The sequence below is a fragment of the Ambystoma mexicanum genome, chromosome 5q (genome assembly GCF_040938575.1).
Source record: "Ambystoma mexicanum isolate Mex_15411 chromosome 5q, UKY_AmexF1_1, whole genome shotgun sequence".
NCBI lineage: Eukaryota > Metazoa > Chordata > Amphibia > Caudata > Ambystomatidae > Ambystoma > Ambystoma mexicanum.
Window position 1 is genome coordinate 111,070,576 of NC_090933.1, and position 21,272 is coordinate 111,091,847.

The 21,272-nt window shown below is 48.0% G+C and overlaps 1 protein-coding gene across 2 annotated transcripts in view; it reads right to left on the reverse strand.

The window, feature by feature from the left end:
- Positions 1 to 21,272, reverse strand: part of HJURP (Holliday junction recognition protein) — a 967,877-nt gene that overhangs the window by 276,143 nt on the left and 670,462 nt on the right. The gene's annotated exons all lie outside the window — the stretch shown is intronic.

Here is a 21,272-nt window from a genome sequence, read left to right on the forward strand (position 1 = left end):
TCAGTTGGGGGAAACCTAGAACAAGCATTGCCAAGATTCAAGCGAGATTGAAAGAATGTTTGACAGACTGGAACTTGAACAAGCCCTCTCAAGTGGGATGTCGGTATGGGGGGAAAGTGGCACAAGTAACAACTGAAGTCAACAAACGTGTGCTAGTTGTGAGAAGCCCGAGGGCGTCCTCACATCTTCTCCCTTTGGAGCCCCTTCTTAGGTGGCCAGGCAAAGGCCATCGCTTTTTTATATTGACCCTGGGGTTGGAGAAGCGAGGGAGGATCACCTGGGTGGCGGGTCCTCAGGGATTGGGAAGAGGACATCCCTGAGAGAGACCCGGTGTTCCCCCTTCCCATTCCATGATGAACCCATAATCTCAAAAGCTTTTGTAGGATGTTGTTACCCTTTTTCCTATGATCAGGGTAACATAAAAAAGAATAATAAAATGAGACAAAGAAGGGAGGTTAAGAGAAAGGAGGCGGCCCAAAGGTGAAACAAGGTATCCCCTTTCCCTGTTGAGAAACAACCTAGCCCTCCCTCTGCCTTTGTAGGCTACGGTAGAACAACTACCTGTCATGATCACTGCTTCCAAGGAGCCAGGACCAGCCCAACGTCCTTGGAAGCAGGCCCCTAACCCTAATCCTAGGCACCAGCCGGTCCCCACTGGGACCTTTTGGACCTTGTCCTGGCGCCGGTGGCACCAGGCTCATCAAAACCATTGGTCCCGGCACTGGAAGCGCCGGGCTCATAATAGGTGTAAGGATGCTTGGATGGACTTATCTGCAGCAGACCATGCTGCTTACTTACCAGTCACTTAGAAGCTATCTAAGAACAGGGACTACTTGCTTACCTGGGTGGGGCAGCTCCACTCCCTGGATACAGCACTGGAACTCTTCTGGAAACTGGAACTCTTTTCTTACCTAGGCGGGGCCGTGGAAGAAGACGCCTCATCACCCTAAGGCTATTTAAACCACACCCGATAGATGAAGCGTGCTTCGCGTTATTCTGCATCTGCAGCAGAACGCTCACCGAATCTGCTCTGGCTTTTCTTCTTCTGATCCTGGACCTGCAAGAATCTACTTACCATTTCAGTATCCAGACATCATCAGCACCTGCAAAGAAAAGAAACAACAGGTTAGCAAGGCGAACTTTACACGCAGCACTTACTCACCTGATCCATCGGCTGCGGCCGCTTCGTCACGACGCATCTCCACCTGCAAAGGCAAAAGTATTGCCATACTTACCGGCACGCTGTGGATTCCGGATTTCTTCATTCTGCATCGCCGCCTGTAAAGACAAAGCATCGTTAATAACTTACTGGCATTCCGCGGACTCCGGCGCTGCAAACCAACATCTGAAAGGCAAAAGAAAAGACATTAAGCAGGTATTTACTTACGTCCATCCCGCTCGCCGCAATAAAACGCCTGCAAATACTCCGGCGTCTCTTTAACACGAACTAAGCTGCAAGGAAAGAGACAATTAGAGCGCTTGCCATACTTACAAACTTCCAGGCGCTTTACTTCATCTTCCATCTCAAGAGCCCTGCAATACATAAGGGAAAAGCATTATATAGAGTCTGCAAAAAACGTGCCACGCATTTAAAGACTATACAGACAAAAGGTGTCCAGAAACTCACCGCTCGTGCAGTCAACGACGGTAACCATCCTCTGAATTCAAGAGGCCTATGTTTCACCAGTGAAGGAACTGGCAACGGCACCCTGCACCAGACGCAGATGGAGAGCCCAGCATTCACCTATATAAGGTGAGCACGTTGACCTGGGGGCTCTACGAAAAAGCTGGGAAGAGAGAGGGAGAGAGGGAGAGAGGGACATTCAACTACCCAGACCATTAACCCCCATATTCTTTCACCTGCAGAAACCTCACTCTTCGAGTCCGACACACAGTGCGAAGAGGTTCGACCCCAGAAGCCAATCGAGTCCTGCACATCACTTTTCGAGTCACAGACAGCTTCCTACCAAGACCCGCGCCTCCGTGGGAATCAGGTGAGCGTTACACTACCCTCACTTCCCCACATGTGACATTTTAAAGTATTGGGATGAAGAATAGGAGACAGAGTAATGTACACTACACCTTTATTTCACCACTTTGGTACTGGGACGAGGAAGGTGCCTGCAAAGAACTGTAAGGGTCAGGCATTTCCCTCCAACTATGGTCATGCAAGTCAGATGGTGAATCCACACCTGCAACCTGTTGCAGGGTTACAGGTGTATAATGAGACACCATTGAAACAACATGGAGAGAGACAGGGAGGCCTGTGTGGAAGCTGCCAGCAGAGAACCTGTGTTGTGAGGAGGCGGCCGTGGAGGGACCTGCGAGGAAGTCGGGACCCAAGCTGAATTCCAGGGAAGCTGGTGCCCCAGGCAAGATGAGTTGTTGGATTGCCACAAGAATGGGAGCCTCCATGCTGGGCTGCGTGTAGCAGCATCTGTGGGCGAGCAGGAAGAAAAGGACGCCGTCCGTGTCCAGGAAGCGGAGATGCCAGCGGGTGCTGCAGAAGCAAGAAGGCAGCCGGAGCTGCCAGACAGGAAGCAAGAGACCGGTGAGTGTCGGGGGAGTCACTCGGAGCCAGGGTGCCTCTAGAGTACTGTGTGCGAGAAACTTTGCCGGTTAAGACTTATTGAACGCTGAGCAGGGTGAAAACTTGAAAAAATGCTGAAACAAATATAATGAATTCCGAACTGAATGAAAATTGGAACTTAAGCCAAAGTAGGCATATTGAATACAGAACTTTATGTTTATCGGCAAAGCTAATGCTGTACAGAAGCCAAGAAGAAAGTACCCATTTGAAAAGCATTATGCAGAAAATAGTGCAAGTCTAAAGAAGTGTAACAAAAGGAGGGGTATGAACCAGGCCACCATAAAGTGAACTTTATAACTGAAAACAGTGCGACAAGGGCAAAGACGCAAGGGAGGTGCGACAAGTGGGGCCAGAGCCAAAAGGCTAACTGGGAGAAACCAGAAGTGTGAAGAAGGCCCTAAGCTCTATAGGCTGAGCCTTGGCAAATGAATGTGAATCTGTACACAGGAACAAGTGCAAATTAACTTGTGTGAACTGGGGAGCTTGGGGTTTCCTGGATGCGCGGCCTGTGATGGGTGGATGGTCCAACAACCGCATCTAGACCAATGAGCCCTAAATGAAGAAGACTAAAATACATTGTGAAAGAGACCAAGGAGAAGCACTATAAGCAGACTGGCAAGGCCAACCAGAGGATGCTACGTTGAAGTCTTGGGGAAGGGAACCCTGCGACTTGAGACTACAAGGGCTGTCTAGAGGACAAAGCCTCAAGGCCCCTTTGCCTTTAAACTGTGTTACTTGAGACTTGGGGAAGGGAACCCCGAGGATTGTGTGGAACTGTATTGTATTGAACTTAGAAAAGGGTAATCTTAAGATTTTGTGAACTTTCTTGCACTTCGGAAAGGGAAGCGGAAGAAGCAGCTAAGAGCTGGACAAAGCTCTGAACTTTATGTAGAACACTATATTTCTTGCATTATTGACATCCCAACACATTGTTTAGTTTTAGTTGTGAGGACAAGGATGGGTTTTGGATACAGACATACTTTTCAGTTTAACTCTTTGACTCAAGACTGTCCTTAGTTTTGTTCTGGTAGAGAATCCCACCTTAGCAGAGGGCAAGCTAGGCCTTCTACCATCCTGCCATTTCATTTAATACATTATCTTATTTTGAACTTTAAGTCTGTTGTATGCGTCTTATTTCATGTCATCTTCCCATAGTGAAGAAGCACATTTGTGATACGTAAGGAGAGTGAATGTTTCAGAGAAGACTGATAAAGGTACCACATAGTGAAATCTTTTTGGAAGAGATACCTGGCAGAAGAGTATACCAGGGGATCTATGTGAGTCAAAAGGGAGATATTCCTGGCAGGATGGTAAATCAGTATATCAATAGTTTTTCATTTGAGAAGTTTCCTGGCAGGAGAGTGTACCGGGAAACTTACTTTGAACTGGTTAGTTAGAAAGTGAATGTTGCAGAGAAGTCTGATAAGGTTATCAGGTAGCGAAACCTTTTTTGGGAAGAGATACCTGGCAGAAGAGTATACCAGGGGACCTATGTGAGACAAAAGTGGGATATTCCTGGCAGGCGAGTAAACCAGGATATCAAGGGTCTTCAGTTGAGAGGTTTTCTGGCACGAGAGCGTACTGGGAAACTCCCTTTGAATTGGTATGTTGAAGAAATACTTGGTCATATTAAGTTCTTGTTTCAAGTGGAAATTCTGTCAACCAGATGTTTTGAAAATACTTGCCTTTTGCTATACTTAAATCACGGTTATGGAAAAGCCATTTGCTTTGCCACCCTGAAAATTAGCATAGACTTTCCTCTGCCTTGTTTTAACCAGCGCTGTGGAAAAGACATTTTGTTTTAACAAATCTGAAAGACTAGGGGAAACTTCTTCTTTGTTACATTACAACGAGTCTTGTGGAGGAAATTGCTTTGCCACCCCGAGGAGAGTATTAGGTAAAAAAGACATTTGTAATGCCTTTAAGAGACTGGTCCTTGACATTGAAGACTGAACATTTATCTGAAGGAAGGGAACCAAACCCTGGATAACAAGGATTGTTTTGTTTTGGTTGAAGATATGTTAGAATTGTTGCACTTTTCTATTAAGTTGAAATTTGAAACTTTTACTTACGACCTTTTGCTTTGATATATTGGTGTGAGGGTCAGATTCAGTTTGGACACAAGACAGCCTACTTTAGTTTTAGTTACATAGAAAGGGATATTCATGTTAGGATAGGGTAAGGTAGGCCTCCATCCAAACCACTTTCTGTTAATTCAATTTATAACGTTGAGAATGTATCCTCTTTGAGTCCGCCCTCTCATTCCTGACCCCTCACAGATTCCAAGCAACAACGTTAAGAGAACATGTGCAGCAAGGCCCACTTAGCCACCTGGCAAATGTCCAGAACAGGAACTTTTCTCTGATGGACAGAGGTTGCTGCCAGTCCTCTGGTCGAATTAGCTCGGTGACCCTCACGCACATCCGTATTAGCCAGTCATAATATTCTGATTCATAGAGATGCAGAGGATGATCCACCTTGACAGGGTCAGTTTGGTCGTAGCCATCCCAGCACAGGCACCAGCATAACCAACAAAAAGATGGTAGTCTGTACCCGTTGCATATTGTCTGAGTGACTTAGTAGCTGAACGTCCGCACCGGATTCAACCAACAGAATCACTTCTCTGCGTTGGAAGGAAGTGGCAGAGGCAGAAAAACACTGGAAGATGGATCTTTAAAAAAAGAGAGATGAAAGTCTGAAACCACGTTCGGAATATTCAAAGCTCTCACTCTCAATATCACATTCTCTTGGGATAATACTAAATAGGGAGGTATAATTGAAGCACCTTAAGCTTACAAACAAGCAGTGCTGAAGTGATAGCGACCAGGAAATATCACATAAGGTTGAGCAATCTAAGAATATGAATGCAGAGGCTCAGAGTGCCCATAAGAAAGGTCAACGTTATCTTCAAATCCTGTTCTGCAACAACAAAATGGCACGGTGGAAGCTGATGCAGTCCCTGTAAAAATTGCATAACTGTGGAAAGTGTAAAGAAAGCACATTGCTCGTGAGTTCTTGAAAGAAAAAAATCCCAAACGGAGGATATGAAACAGGATAGGGGGTCCAGGTCCGTCTACAGGAACCAAGCAAAGAATGTATGCCATCTGCAGGCATTAAATAGACTTAGTGATGGGTCTCCAAGCTGAGAGGAGTACATTCAGGACATTGTCCTACAAGTATCACTCCTTGTATATCAGAAGTCAAGCATGAGGCTTTAGGCCACTGAGGTTTGTGTGGAGGAGCAGCTGCCGCTCTGTCTAAGAAAGCAGATCAACTCTCTTCGGGAAGGAGCCAGGGAAGGCAGATGGAGATGTCCACCAATTCCAGGTAACACTATCCGAGCCAAGCCATCTGCAGTCAAGATCAATATGGACCTGAATAGGTGCAGTCTCCTGAGAACCAGTGGAATCGCAGGGATCGTGGGTATGCATAGTGTAGGTTGACCGTCAAAGTGTCCCACAGAGGAGGGTTGCCACTCTTGGGAGGCCGAAGTGTCTGCTCAAAACATCCACTGCAATATTCTCCTTTCCGGCATGTATGATGATGCCAGACACTTCATTTTCCAGAGCCTTGAACTACAATCGCATTGCTTCTCAGCAGAGTGGCAAGTACCACATACCACCTCTCTTGTTGAGGTAGTCCACAGTCACTGTGTTTTACATTGGGACCACCACAGCCTAGCCTTGTACAGAGGAGGGCAAGGCAACCAGGGCTAGCCTGATTACCCTCAATTCTAGCAAGTTGATGTGTTTCTGGGACTCTGAGGGAGACCATAGTCTGCTCATTGTCAGGGCCCCAAATGTTCAGCGACAGATCACCGTTATTTGAGGCTAGAGATGCCGAAGCAAAGCACCCTTTAACAAGTTGTCTCCCATGGACCACTGTGCAAGGTCTCGAGAAACTTGGCTCGATATCTGCAAAAGATCCAACATGTTTCCCCAAATTGAAAGAGAAAACTGGCAACGGAGGAGCCACTAAACCTATGTCATGTGCAGTTGTGCCTCTTGGACCACCAGAATGCAGGAGCCCATCAGACCCAGCAAGCGCAGGAAGGCTGATACAGGAACGTATCCCTGGGGATGGAATACTTGTACCATCAAAGAGATATTCACCACTCAGTCTTCAGATGTAAAGTATCTACCCAGATGAGTGTTCAAGACTGCCTCAATAAACTGGAGGGACTGGGATGGCAACACATGAGACCTTTTGAAGTTCAGGGAAAAGCCCAAGCTGAGCAAAAGGCTAAATGTGCAAACAGATATGCCAACACCTGGTCTGGTGAGCAAGCTCGGAAGAGCCAGTCAACCAGGTAGTGAAAGACATGGACCCCTTTCGTACTGAGGTGAACCGCCACCATTGGCAGGCTGCTTGGTGAAAACCATGGGTTCTGAACAAAGAGAACGCAGGACACTGAACTGGTAACGACGTTGTCTCATGACTAATCTCAAGTACTACAACCAAAAAAAGTGGTGGGTGGAAGCTTTTTATTTTATAATTTCTTTTTATTATTTTAAATGGTTCATAATACAAAACTACTAACATTTCAACATAGATCACTTCACGCATTACAAATTTGGAGATTGTCATCGCTGGCACTTGTGCCCATCTCATACTCGTGTGACCCACTCATGAGTTCAGTTTGGCAGAACCACCAAATACTGCTCCCACTAGAGCTCAAATCGTTAGTTCGCATCTTGGGTAGTGAATCGCCTAGCAAACATTTACATCTGCCTCATCTTTGGGGGGTCAAGGGGGGGATCTACTGTTGTTCTCCCAAATGGGGGGGTGTCCGTCCCCGGTCCTTCGCTGCATCTCCCACTTCTCCATGCTGCACCTGTTGCTCTGTGTTGCATTCAGAGCTATCTGTGGCAAAGCCATTTCTGCTAAATGCCCCCCCTTACCACAATCTGACCAAATGTCCTAAGTCTCCCTCTCTGTTGGTGTCTGCCCTGGCTCATATCTCATGTGATTCTATAGGACTTATCTTACAACAAGAAACCATTACCCCTAACCTTCCCCCTCCCCCATCTACCCCTGCCTCTCCCACTCTCCCATGTCCACCTCCCATTTTTCCCTGGACCCCCTCCCGACCCTCAGTGCCTCCCTTTCCAAGTCACTTCCTGTTGCCTCCATCTCCCCATTCTTCCAGGTTAGGAACCCCTTTCCTCTAGTAAGGCCTATCCTTCCCCTCACCCCTTTATCTTGCGCTCTTGGCCCTGTTCAAGGAGGTTTTAGATGCTGGGTGGACGTCCGCTCACTCAACTGTCCCCAGTCTACCACTAACGTGCTTTCCCCATCCGTAGTGGATCTGGGCAGAAACTTTACAAACGTTGGCAGGGCGGAAGCTTTTGAATAAATCTGAACCACTGGCACTGCTCTGGGCAATCTTCAATACTACCGTTTTTTTAGCCCTTCTGTGCAATTGTAAAAGGAGTCCAGGCCACATGGTAATCATTCAGGCATTGCCACCAATGGTAGCAGCCCAGCCCAAACTGCGAGGCCAGGTCCCCTCTGCACTGAAACACAAGCAACCCTAGACATGTTTTGGTGATGCAAAATCTAAGGTACTTCCTGTGTTTCACATGAATAGGTACATGAAAGTAGGAATCCTGAAGGTCCAGTGACACCAACCAGTCGTGCAGGGACAGGGCTTGGAGCATCTGGGCTAGGGTTACCATCTTGAATTGGTCATTGCCGGGTACAAAAAATCCCCTCCCACCCGTTCTCCTTTGGAAACCAGAAAGTACCATCCTTTGAGTCATTCAGACCAGGGTCCGGAGGCAAAGCTGTGTTGGAAGAAGAATGGTCTACAGGCCATTGATTGAAAGTAAGACAATAACTGAACAATACGTTATAACCTAGCATTGGATGTAGTGTAGGGCCATTCCAAGCTGAAATCGGAAATTCTACCTCCAACTAGGTACTTGTGGAAAGAATACCCCTCACGGGTTTGGAGAGGGGACTGTGGATGTGGCTATTCCCCTCTCTGTAGTCTTCTGCCCAGAACCATGGGGAAGGAGAAATTACTCACCATAATGATTTTTTTATGAATTCTTCTCCCGCAGATTCCTCATCTTGATAGATATCCATCATCCAGCTCTGATGCTAGGTAACTTTCCACCAGGGGGCATAGTGGACCTCGAATCGGCCTGAGATCTGTCTTTTCTGGCTCTCGATCGTCAGCTCCGGAAGGGACGTCAGGCGTCGTATATATAGCACGTCTCTAAGCCCAATGCTTCAGTTCCTCCATTTATCCCCCCCTGTGCTTGAACGCTGCAGAAGGAACAACCACAGGAGGAGACTAATCAGCTAGTAAAAAACAAGGATAAATCAACAGGGTGATCCCACACAACAATCATTGAAAAACCTTTTTTTCTTTTCTTTTATGAAAGACGAAAGCAGTCATCTAAGAGCAATCACCGGGATGCCTTCTTGTTTGGACAGAAGCAACAAGCCACAGAACTTTCTGAGCGGGGATGGATAGGAGGGTCGATGAGGAATCTGCGGGAGAAGAATCCATAGAAAGATCATTACGGTGAGTAATTTCTGCTTCAATGGATTGCTTTTCTCCTGCAGATTCCTCATTCTGATAGACTCCCCTAGCAGTTAGAATAACAGGAGGAGCTTTAAACCAGTAGAATCTGTAGAACCGCCCTACCAAATCGTGCATCATCTCCCTGTGCAACATCCAAGGCATAGTGCTTGGTGAATGTATGCAAGGATGATCATGTGGATGCCCGATATTTGTCCCTAACAGGAAGCCCTCTTTGGGAGGCTGCAGAGGTCGAAACCCCTCGGGTTGAGTGAGCCCAAATACCCGCTGGAAGATCCCTGCCTGGCGATTGGTAACACTCAGATATGCACAAAACACTCCAACGAGACAGTTTGTTTTTTCATGGCAAGACCTTTTCGAGGTAAAGAATGGGCTACGAACAACTGGTCCGACGTCCGAAACTCAAATGTGCTCTCTTTGGGTTAAGGCGGTGGAACAGCTCTCCCTCTTTCGAGGGATGTGGAGGAGGGTAAAAGACAGGCAAATCGATAGACTGGGACAGGTGAACCTCAGAAACCACCTTAGGAAGGTACCCGGGCCTGACTTCGAGAGACTTTCTCACAAAAGAACCTTAGAAAATGAGGTTTGCAGCACAAAGTTTGCAGCTTGTTAACCCTAACAGAAAACAGCCGTAAAGAACATGAGTTCATAAACTGAGCCGCCATCAAGTAGGTCAAAACCAAATTAAGATCCCAATCTGGGACGACAAAGGCAGTTGGTGGAAACTTACTCAGAAGGCCCTTCAGGAATTGGGCCATGAACGGAATAGTAAAGAAGGAACCTTGATCTGGGGACCTCTTGAACAAAGACAGGGCCGCCAAATACCCTTTGACTGTGTTAACCTGAAGGCATGGTGAGGCCAGTGACAGAAGGAACTCCATCACTGTGGTGGTGGCGCAAGAGATCGGGTCAGTCACGCATTCCCTGCACCACGCCTCAAATCTTCTCCACCTGCACATGTACAGAGATCTTTGTGAAGGACTGCGTGCAGCCAGCAACACCTCAAGTACCTCCTCAGAGTTCCCAGTCATTATACCTCATCCTCTCAAGAGCCAAGCATGTAGGTTGAGGGATACCCGCTGGAAGATCCCTGTCTGGGTTGAGCACTTGACTCTCTGACTGGGTCAGGCAATTCAGACGCTGAGGCAACTGATGAGGCAGACAGATGGTCAGATCCAAGAGATTGCAGTACCACATCCTGCTCGCCCAATCTGGGGGGAGGATTAAGACTATGGTCGCTCGAAATCTCTTCAACCTCCTTAGAACCCATGGAATGACAGGAATCGAGCAGGGAATCATAGTGGAGAGGGAAGGTCCAATAAATCCACCAGAAACGTGTACCCCAATTCGCCGTTTGCTGGGGAGTCCCTCAAGCAAAACTGTTTCGCACTTCCTGTTGGATTCCGTGGTGAACAGATCCACTGCTGGGGTACCCCAAAGAGCGAAGACCTCCTCTGGCACACTTCTCACTTTTGTGAGACTGTACGCCAAGCTGTTTTCCGTCCCCACCAGATGAACTGCCAAGACCGTGATTTGGTTCTCCCGTAATCAGAACCCCAGCTTTATTGCCTCTGTGCAGAGGTGGTGGGAGTGTACACCACCCTGCTTTTTGAGTTAGTGCATGACCAGTGTTGTCTGTCAGGATGAGGACATGCTTTCCTCTGAGAGACGGGGCAAAGGCACTCAGGTCTAACATGACGGCCTGCAATTACAGCCTATGGATGGCCCACCTAACTTATGATGGAGACCAGAGGCCACTCACCTGCAAATCCTCCCAGCGAGCGCCCCAACCCTTCAGAGACACATCCTTAATCACTCTGGCCTGGGGCCAAGGAGGCCAGAAGGGTTACCCCACCATGAGATTGCTGCACGTGTTGTACCAGCTTAGTTGGCGGACTACCTGGCTCGACACAAAGGTGATCCGTGCATGCTCCCAGTTACTGAGACCATTGGTCCCTCAGGAGCCACTGAAGGGATATGATGCGCAGCCCGGCCTCTGACACCAGAAATATACAGGAGGCCATGAAACCCAAAAGGTGGAGGAAAGAAGCCGCTGGTAGGGTGGGATGGGTTCTGAAACAAATGCACCATCTGGGCTACATTGCTGACTCTCTCTTCGGGAGGAAATGCCTTCCCTACTCGAGCGTCTAGGACTGCTCCAATGAACTGGAGACGCTGCACTGGTGTCAAATAGGATTTCCTTAAGTTGAGGGAGAAGTCCAGCCTATGCAGTAGTAGACGGGTGTCTTCAAGATGAGAAAGAACTTGCCATGCTGACTTACCCTGGATCAGCTAGTTGTCCATGTACTGGGATACATGGACACCGGATATCGAGGTGAGCCACGACTACCACCATGAGCTGGGCGAATGACCTTAGAGCGGAGGTCAACCCAAAGGGCAGCACCTTGAATTGATAGCGGCTGTGCCCTATGAGGAGGAACTTCCTGTGCTTTTGGTGTATTGACACATGGAAATAATCGTCCTGCAGTTCTATCGACACCAGCCAGAAATGAAGAGAATTACTCTCAACGTCACCATCCTGAATTTGTCTTTCCTCAGAAACTTGTTTAGGGCTTCGCCGTCCAGAATAGGACAGAGACCTCCTTGCTTCTTAGATACCAGGAAATACCGGGAATAACAGCCCGATCCTCTCCGTTTGGGCGGTACCTCTTCCACAGCACCGTTTGACAACAGGGTTCTTCCTGGAGCTCCAGTCCTGGTTGGATTGGGGAAGGTGAGGGGGTGGGTCTGTCTGGTGGTCTCTTTAGAAAGGGCAAGCAATAACCCCACCTAATCAAGTACATGGCCCTCCGCTACATATCCGCTGTATAAATGCCTCGAGCCGGGCCCGTTGGCCTCAGTTCTGTTTTTTTGTAGATTGTAGCCAATGGATTGTAGATAATGGCATGCCTCTTTTGACCCAAGCTTTAAAGGAACTTTTGAGTGTAAACCACGTAAACTGTAATGTGGCGTAGGCTGGGAGGGTCGATGAGGAATACGTGGGAGGAGCATCCAATCGAAATAACGTTACAGTTGGTAGGTAACTTGTTCTTCAAATGGATTCTGTCCTCCCATGTATTCCTTATCTTGGATAGACTTGCAAAGCGGTTTTGTATTGGAGTATGGAGTACAGCGATATTAATCCGGTACATAACGAAGTACTGATTTAGCAAAGAGACCTACCTGTGAAGAAGTCGAATCTAGGGCATAGTGTTTTATAAATGTGTGCATGGATGACCAGTTGGCTGCTGCGCAAATAGCTTGAACTGGAACACCCCTTTGAAGTGCTGTTGAAGTCGCAATGCCCCTGGTTGAATGAGCTCAGCCCATCTGGAGGATCTTTCCCAGCTAGAACATTCAGTTATAGCCAAAATTATCCAACTGGACAATGTTTGCTTAGTCACTGCCAGCCCCAGTAATTTTGGCAGTCTTGAAATATAGAAACTAAGAGCCTTCCTAGGGTTTAATCTGTGTAGTCTTTCCTCCTCCTTATTTGCGTGAGGGGGAGGGTAAAAAGCAGGCAGTGCTATTTTTTGTGATAGGTGAAACTCTGAGACAACTTTTGGCAAAAAAGGGGTTTTTACCCTAAGAACAACCTTATCTTTGTAAAAGATGGTGTGAGGAGGTCTGCTAGAAAGTGCCTGTAACTCACTCATCCTGCGGACTGATGTAATTGCCATAGAAGTATGGTTTTTAAAGTAAGGAGCCTTAACGGACAAGAATGTAAAGGCTCAAACGGGATACATGTGAGGAACTTTAATACTAAGTTGAAGTCACACACAGGTATTTGAAAAGGTATTGGAGGAAACACATTATTAAGACCTGTTAAGAATTGTGTAATCAAGGGTATTTTGAAATAAGATTCTTCCTCTGAGGAGCACTTAAAAATGGATAGCGCTGCTAAATAACCCTTTATCGTGCCAACCTGGAGCCCCCGATTTGCCAAGTGTAGCACAAAAGACAATATTGTGGGAATATTACACTGAAAAGGGTCCACATTCTTATCTCTGCACCAGTTACTGAACTTGTTCCAACGACACTGGTACAGAGATTTAGTTGCTGGTCTTCTAGCCGAAAGCAAAATCTTCATAACGTCATCAGGAAGGTCCCAACCCTTGTATCTCAGCCCCTCAGAAGCCATGCGTGAAGGTGGAGTGTTTTGACCTCTGGATGGAGAACCCGACCTTCCTCTTTTGAGAGCACGTCCTCTCTTTGTGGAAGACGTGCTGGAGGGCAGATGGACATGTCCAGAAGATCTGGGTACCACGTTCTCCTGGCCCAATCGGGGGCAATTAGGATCATGGTTTTGCTGAACCTCCTTATCCTCCTGATTACTTGAAGGATCACAGGGACTAGAGGAAACGCGTACAGGAGTGGAAATTCCCAGTCCACCACAAACGCGTCTCCTAGAGCACCTCTCAGAGGAAATTTCCTTGAGCAGTACAGTTTGCACTTCCTGTTGACACTGGTCGCGAACAGATCCACTTGAGGGGTTCCCCGAAGGGCAAAGACCTCTTGAAGGACTTCCTGAGCTTGTTCCCACTCGTGGGAGACTGCTTTTCCTGCTCAGAGCGTCCGACGCTATGTTTTAATCTCCGGCTAGATGAACTGCCGACAGAGAGATCCCTTCTTGTATTGCCCAGAACCAGAGCTGCATTGCTTCTCTGCACAGTGGTAGTGACCCTACTCCTCCTCTCTTGTTGAGGTAGTACATGGCCCCTGTGTTGTCCGTCATTATCAGGACATTCTTTCCCCGTACAGAGGGTAGGAAGGCCTTCAGCGCTTATCTGATTGCCCTCAGCGCCAATAGGTTCATATGTAGTTTTTTACTCCGATGGAGATCAACGACCGCTGATTGTCAACTCGTTGGTGTGAGCTCTCCACCCTATGAGTGAGGCATCCGTCACTACCGTTATCTCCGGCCATAGTCGCTAAAAAGATTCTCCCTTGAGGATATGTTCTCTGCAAGCCCACCATCGAAGTTTCTGAGCTACTCTGGCTGGAACTTGCAAAAGGTATGACATATCCCCTGAAAATTGGGACCATTGAGTCCTGAGGGTTCAATGAAGGGATCTCATCCTCAATCTGGCACCAGAAAAATGCAGGATGCCATAAGACCGAGCAACCTGAGAAAATCGAAGGCCGGTAGATGCTGAGCATTCTGGATTTTTTTACCATCTGCAGAATGTGGTGAGCTCTCTTTGGGAGGAGAGGCTTTGCCCAAGCAAGTATCCAGGTCTGCTTCGATAAACTGGAGTTTCTGTGATGGTATCATGTTTTGACCTTTTTAAAATTCAGCGAAAAGTCCAGTCTGTGAAGGAAGTGGAAGGTCTTGGATAGATGCTCCTGGGCTTGTTCGGGAGAACGTGCCCTGGGTCATCCAATCGTCCAGGTAGGGGTAGATGTGAATTCCCTCTCTCCTGAGACTCGCTGCCACCACCGCCATCAACTTGGTGAAAACTCTCAGGGAGGAGGTCAACCCGAAAGGCAGAACTCGAAACTGATAGTGAGAATTGCCAATCACGAACCTCAGGTACTTCTGGTGTTTGAGATGTATTGCCACATGAAAGTTGGCATCCTGGAGGTCCAATGATACCAACTAGTCTTGGAGTTGAAGAGCCTGAAGGATCTGGTAGAGTGTGACCATCTTGAACTTGTCCTTCTTGAGGAACTTGTTCAAGTTTCTCAAGTCCAAGATGGGTCTCAATCCTCCATCCTTCTTTGGTATAAGGAAATATGGGGAATACCAACCCTTGTTCCTCTCCGCTACAGGTACATGTTCTATTGCAACTTTCTGTAGCAGGGTTAAGATTTACTGTAATAGGAACGGGTCTGGATGTTTGACAGAGTTGTATCCCGGCGTGTGATTCTGAGGATTCTTTTGAAAAGGAAGGCAGTAACCTTGGGATTCTGCCCAAGCATCTGAAGTAATGCCCCGCCATTCTCCCAGATGTTTCGAGATCCTGCCTCTCACCGGGGTCTTGTGGGTCAAAACCTCAGAGTGGCTTTGCGGCACCTGCAGCAGCGGCTGAAGGGACAGTTGCCATTGCTGGGGCAGATCTAGAAACTTTTGCTCGCCCCAGAGGAAATTTCCTTTGTCCCCTTTGGCTGGCCTGTCCCCTTCCCTTTCCAAATGAGGAATAAAATCGAAAGGGACGACCCCTCCAGGAAGATGAGCCTGTGTAGGGGCGTTGTTGAGGTTGTCGTATAGCGGCACTGAGTAATTTTGCTGCCGCTTTAGAGGTCTGCAGCCTCCCCAAACTTTCATCCGCCTTACTGCCGAACAACCTCGAGCCATCAAATGGCATATTGAGAAGACCTGCCTGCACATCTGGTGCAAAACCCAACATCCTCAGCCACGCAAGCCTACATATCACAATACTAGATGCCATGGACCTACTGATGCCGTCAGCCGTGTCCAAACCTGATTGAAGGCATTCCCCCGTAGCCTCCTTTCCATCCCTAAGGACGGGAAACCTTCCTGTTCCTCACCTACAGGGATGTGTTGAGCTGTCGCAGTCATACAGTAAATCTTGCAAGAGTGCTAGTTACATTTGTAGATTTTAATGCCATGTTCCCCGAAGAAAAAATCATCCTGGAAGATGCATCAATGTTCTTATCATCTCTATCTGGGGGAATTGTGGGATATGCCGCATTCCTAGTAGAAGTAGCCGCCTGAACTACAAGACTCTCAGGTGATGGGTGTTTACTCAAATATTCAGGATCTGAAGAACAGGGTCTGTATTTTCAAACATAGTTTTTTATTTACTGCCAGAGTAGACTCAGGGTTTTCCCATGTAGTGGTCACTTTACTTTGAAGAGCTATGTGAAAAGGAAATATGGGGGTCTTATTGAGGTCACCCCGGAAGGATGTCAGTCATATCCTCCAACTGATAAATAGGTGAATTTCTGTTGCACCCCATAAATTAATTTACCCTGTTCATTAACTTTCTGTATCCTGCATCAGCATGCTCAGCTTATCGAGTACTACTCCCGATTTTTGCACCGGTATGCGTTTTTTATGAGGTGTCGGGGAGGACTCCATGGACGACACCCTCGATGATTCCTTGCCGGATTTTCTTTTCTTACATCTTCCTCTGTCACTCTTTGTATGAGCAGGGGCATCTTAGCTAGACTTCTTTGAGGGGGTCTGGGTCCACATTCTCAAAGATCTTTAGCATAGATGTTCTGAAGGCTTCCCACTTTCTTGGGGAATCATGTTTCCACAGACATGTGATAACTTCCTCAGACGATGTCGAGGGAGAGGGAGACTGGTGTCGTCTTTTCTTCGCCTTATTTGGCGAAGAAGAAGAGGAGGACTTCCTGGATCTACTCCTCGACCTAGACTTTTTGGGTTTGTGGCATCTTAAAGAAGACTCGGCAGAGTCTCTTTTCCTCCAGAAGAAAACTTCGAGGACTCCTCCCCCACAGGCAGTTTACCTCTCTGATCCTTTAATAACTTTATGGGTCATCGGTTGACAGGAAATTCTAAGTTACTCACCGTAGTGACTAACGTACTCTTAGACCCCATTCCTCCATACTATATGGGCGTCCCTTCCAAGGGACAGGAGACGGAACCTTTTTCACCAGAAAAAACCTTCTTCCCCTTTAAATCTAGAGGCGCGTGGAGGTGTGGCCGAGGGAACATGCGCTGCTCTGACTCAACCCTCCTGCGCCACACCTCAGTCCCCATTGACGCGTCGACAATACATTTAACATTGCCAAATGACACGTATTATTAGGGGGGAGGTTGGTGGGACGTATGGAGGAAAGGGGACTAAGGACAAAGTATGTTAGTCACTACGGTGAGTAACTTCTAATTACTCTTACGTCCTGTCCACTTTCCTCCATACTGTATGAGCAATTACAACTGATTTCTGCCCCAGGGTGGAGAGGAGACCCTCCTTAAGCAAGACCTGACTATCAAACAGCCGCATCAGATCTGGAGCGGGCATACAAACAGTAATGCTTGCAGAAAGCCGAGGGAGAAGCCCAAGTGGCCGCCCTGCTTATGACTTGCCAAGGGACATGGCGTTGGAATGCGATGGCTGATGCCTTGGCCCTGACCGCGTGGGCATGCATGTTGGCCGGAAGCGGCTTGGTGCTGGCCGTCATATGCTTCTTTGATATTCTAAGGATTTCGGTGTGCCCAGGGTGACAGGTAGCAGACTCAGGCACAGAAAATACAAAAACAAAAGAAAGTAGAACTACTACCATCAAGGCTACTACCCAATTCTTGTCAGTGAGTGAAACAAAAATGGAAATCGGGGAGCCTGATTGGATTTTGCTAAGGGAATGAATCCCTAGGTTCGTAACCCAAGAGTATGTCCAGAAAGAAGAAAGATCGAATAAGGAGACTCACACGTGTCAAAAGTTGTGAATGTAAAAAGTTTGTATTGAAATCAAACTCAAAGGAACACATTTGGAAACAATATATATGAGACAAATTTGTAAGGGTTGTAAACATAGAAGGTTTAAGTCAAAGAAAAAAACATCAAGGAAATACATTTAAAGAAACAATGTGTCAGAGACAAATTTCAGTAATCTAGACAATGACTAACTAACTAGAATATTTGAGAATATCAGAATAACATCTGAAGACAATATGCGAAAATAAATTTCGATGATCTAGACAGCTAATGGTTCTAGATTTAGGTCATGCTCCATGTGTGGTGCATGTATGAGTCAAAAAAGTTTGTGGGACCTGTAAGTATCTAGGTCCTGGAGTTGCTTCTATTCATGGAAGCATCTCATCTTGCAGGTGCCGACAATATGCGAAAATAAATTTCGATGATCTAGACAGCTAATGGTTCTAGATTTAGGTCATGCTCCATGTGTGGTGCATGTATGAGTCAAAAAAGTTTGTGGGACCTGTAAGTATCTAGGTCCTGGAGTTGCTTCTATTCATGGAAGCATCTCATCTTGCAGGTGCCAACGTGACAGGGGGAACTCGGTCAGCTTATAAAGTCCAATTGCTGGCCTGTGAATGTCTGTTCAATAGATATTGGTCTAACATGTAAATCAATACAGCCCCCTTGCACATGGTACACGTTTCGGCGGGAGAGTTGTCCCATTAGGAAAAACTTCTGAGAGACACATTCTGTTCTACATGAACCGCCTTCATCAGGGCAAATAGAAGGCCCCACAGGCAACCTTGAAGAAAATCTCGCTGTAGGGCGGGCACTCCTTGTAGGTCGGGCCGGACAGGTCGCACTTGGGGTAGCCTGGTAAGGTGGAAGAGTGGCTGGATTCAGTTCACAATATTGAATTCTGCCAGAAACAAAATTCTGTGCAGTCTACAGTAACGCCCACAGCTGCCTGCAGCGAAGTCGTCTTGACCCGGTCAAACAAGCAATCTAGTCAGATCCGTACTCGGACGTTCTGGAGAAAAAAAAAAAAAAAAAAAAAAAAAAAAAATATGCTTCTTTGATGGCAGAGACCATCCAGCGGGATATGAAAGCCTTAGAAGCCTGATAGCCTGGTCTTGAGCCTCAAAATGTGACAAACAGGGCGTCCGATTTGCGGAAGCCCTCGGTCCTGTCCAAGTAGAATTTCAGAGCACGCCCGACATCCAGGCAGTGCAGCACTCTTTGTGCCTTGTCTTTAGGATCGGGAAAAACGTAGGAAGGAGTATTTCCTCGTACAGGTGGAAAGCAGACGGAACCTTGGGTAGAAATGCTGGGTGCGTCCGCATGACTACCTTGTCCTTGTGAAAGATGGTATACGGCTCAGAGGCAACCAGGGCCTGGATCTCGGTGACTCTACGAGCCAAGTTAAGGCCGACTAGTAAGGCTGTCTTGATGGTGACCAGCCTAATGTCCGCGGACGCCACTGGCTAGAATGGTTTGTGCGCCAGGGTGCCCAAGACTATGTTAAGGTCCCACAACGGGTGTGGTCTCTTGACGGGCGGGTAGAGCCTAGAGAGACCCGTCAGATGTTTCTTGACCATAGGGTTGGAGGAGGAGAAAATGCCTTCCTCCGAGTTCTTGTAAGCCCCAATGGCTGTGAGGTATGTGCGGCAGGTGTCAACCTGTACGCCTGAAAGAGCGAGGTGCGCCGAAAAGGAGAGCACGTCGTCCAAAGTGCATGCGAAGGGGTAAATTCCCTTGGAGTCTGCGCAGTGGCAGAACCTGGTCCATTTGCTCTTGTACTGGGCCCTGGTGGCTATGCTTCTGGCGCCTTGTATGATTTCCAGATTGGCCTGTGAGAGGCTAAGGTGCCGACACGTTACCTGCTCAGGTACCACGCTGTGAGGGCTAGTTTCCCTGTCACAGGATGGCAGACTCTGCCCCCCTGCTGCGCCAGAAGACGTGCTGGGCCCATCGACGGTGAATCGGGGGCACCTCTGAGAGGCTGAGTAGCTCCGGAAACCATTACCTGGCCGGCCACCATGGAGGTATCAGAATGATGAGGAGTCGGCGAGACTCCTTGATTTTGCAAATAACCCTGTGGATCAGCGGAGTGGATGGAAAGGCGTAGGCTTTCATGCCGGTCCACTGGAGGTGAAATGCGTCGCCCAGAGAGCCGAGGCCCTGACCTTGCCAGGATGCGCAACTGGGGGCACTTCTTGTTGTGCCAGGTGGCAAAGGAGATCCGCGTGGGGTTGACCCCACCTGTTGAAGATCTCCTGAACAACAAGGTCGTTTAGCTGCCACTCGTAATTGTCCGCTCCCAGCCTACTGAGCCTGTCCGCTTCCAGGTTAGATTCCACCAGGAGGAGGATTGCGGAGAGGTAAAATATTTTCCATACCATTGGCATCTTTGGGGAGGGGTCCCTTGCTTTCCTGTTTATCAGGTTGACAGGGTGTCTTCTAACCGCGGAAGACCATATCTCTTCACAAAAAAGAAATCAACAAAGAGAAGAGTGCGCAGACACAAAGCCTCATCGGAAGACAGAGGTGAGGAGGAGAGGGTTATGGAGACGGATATTGCTGATTTAGAGGTTTCCAGTGTTGAGTTTGACAGTGTGCTGGAAAGTATCAGCCCTACCTTGGGCCTTGTTCGATGCTTCACGAAGTTCTTGAGATTCTCTGGAGGCGACCTCTGGAAGAGCTCCCTCCACCTGGCTAGTCTGTTCTTCCGCGCCTTCGAGGACAGCGAGTCACACGCCGAACATGATTGCCAACGGTAGTCTGGGCCAAGGCAACGTAGGCAGAGGGTGTGGGGGTCAGAAGTTTGGAAGAGCCCATTGCAGGATTGACACCTGCTGAACCCTGTATAAGTCGACATGCGCCGGGGAGGAGCATGACACCGGAGGACCGAGTACCTGAATGATACATAAGACAAAAAAGACAATATCCACGCGTGGAATTACATGGCAGAAGCCAAACCCAGCGGCGCTGGTGAAATCGGCCCTTTCCCATCGACACGGAAAAGGGGACTGAGATGTGGCGCCGGAGGGCGGAGTCAGGGCAGCACATGCTCCTTGGGCCGCAACCCTTTCTGGTGAAAAAGGTTCCATCTACCGTCCCTTGGCAGGGAAGCCCATACAGTATGGAGGAAAGGGGACGGGACGTAAGAGTACCGCACTAGTCTATAGAGTGGTCGGAACCGAAGCACCAGAGGCAATTCCGATGGGGGTCAGTCAGTGACATCTTCCTACCACATTTCTGGCATTTTTTTAATCCAGTCCTCGGCGTGGAAGGATTTGATGATGACATTTTCACAAACTGACGCACTATTTTCTCGATCCGAAGCGAACGGAAAAACGGAACTGAGGCCAACGGGCGCAGCTCGAGGCAATTATACCGCGGATGATGTCGGCGCTCGACCGATGCCGCGAGAGACATAAGCGCTGCAGCCACGAACAGAGCACTCTCTGGGGGAGAGAAAAATGTTTTCCGAAGCAGCAAAGCTGAAGGTAAGGATATATCTAAGATGAGGAATATGTGGGAGGACACAATCCATTTGAAGCATAAGTTTTCAGGATCGGCCCGCTGCCTCATAACCACTACTGAATCCATTGGTCGGCCAACACAGTCAGCCATGTCCAGGCCCATCTGTAATGACTGCTTGGCCACCTCCTTCCCATCCTCTAACAGCTGTAAAAATCTGTCTTGCACGGCACCCTCAGGGACGTATTCAGCAGCATGTTCCACAGCTTTCCACAAGCCAAAAGGAGTATTTTGT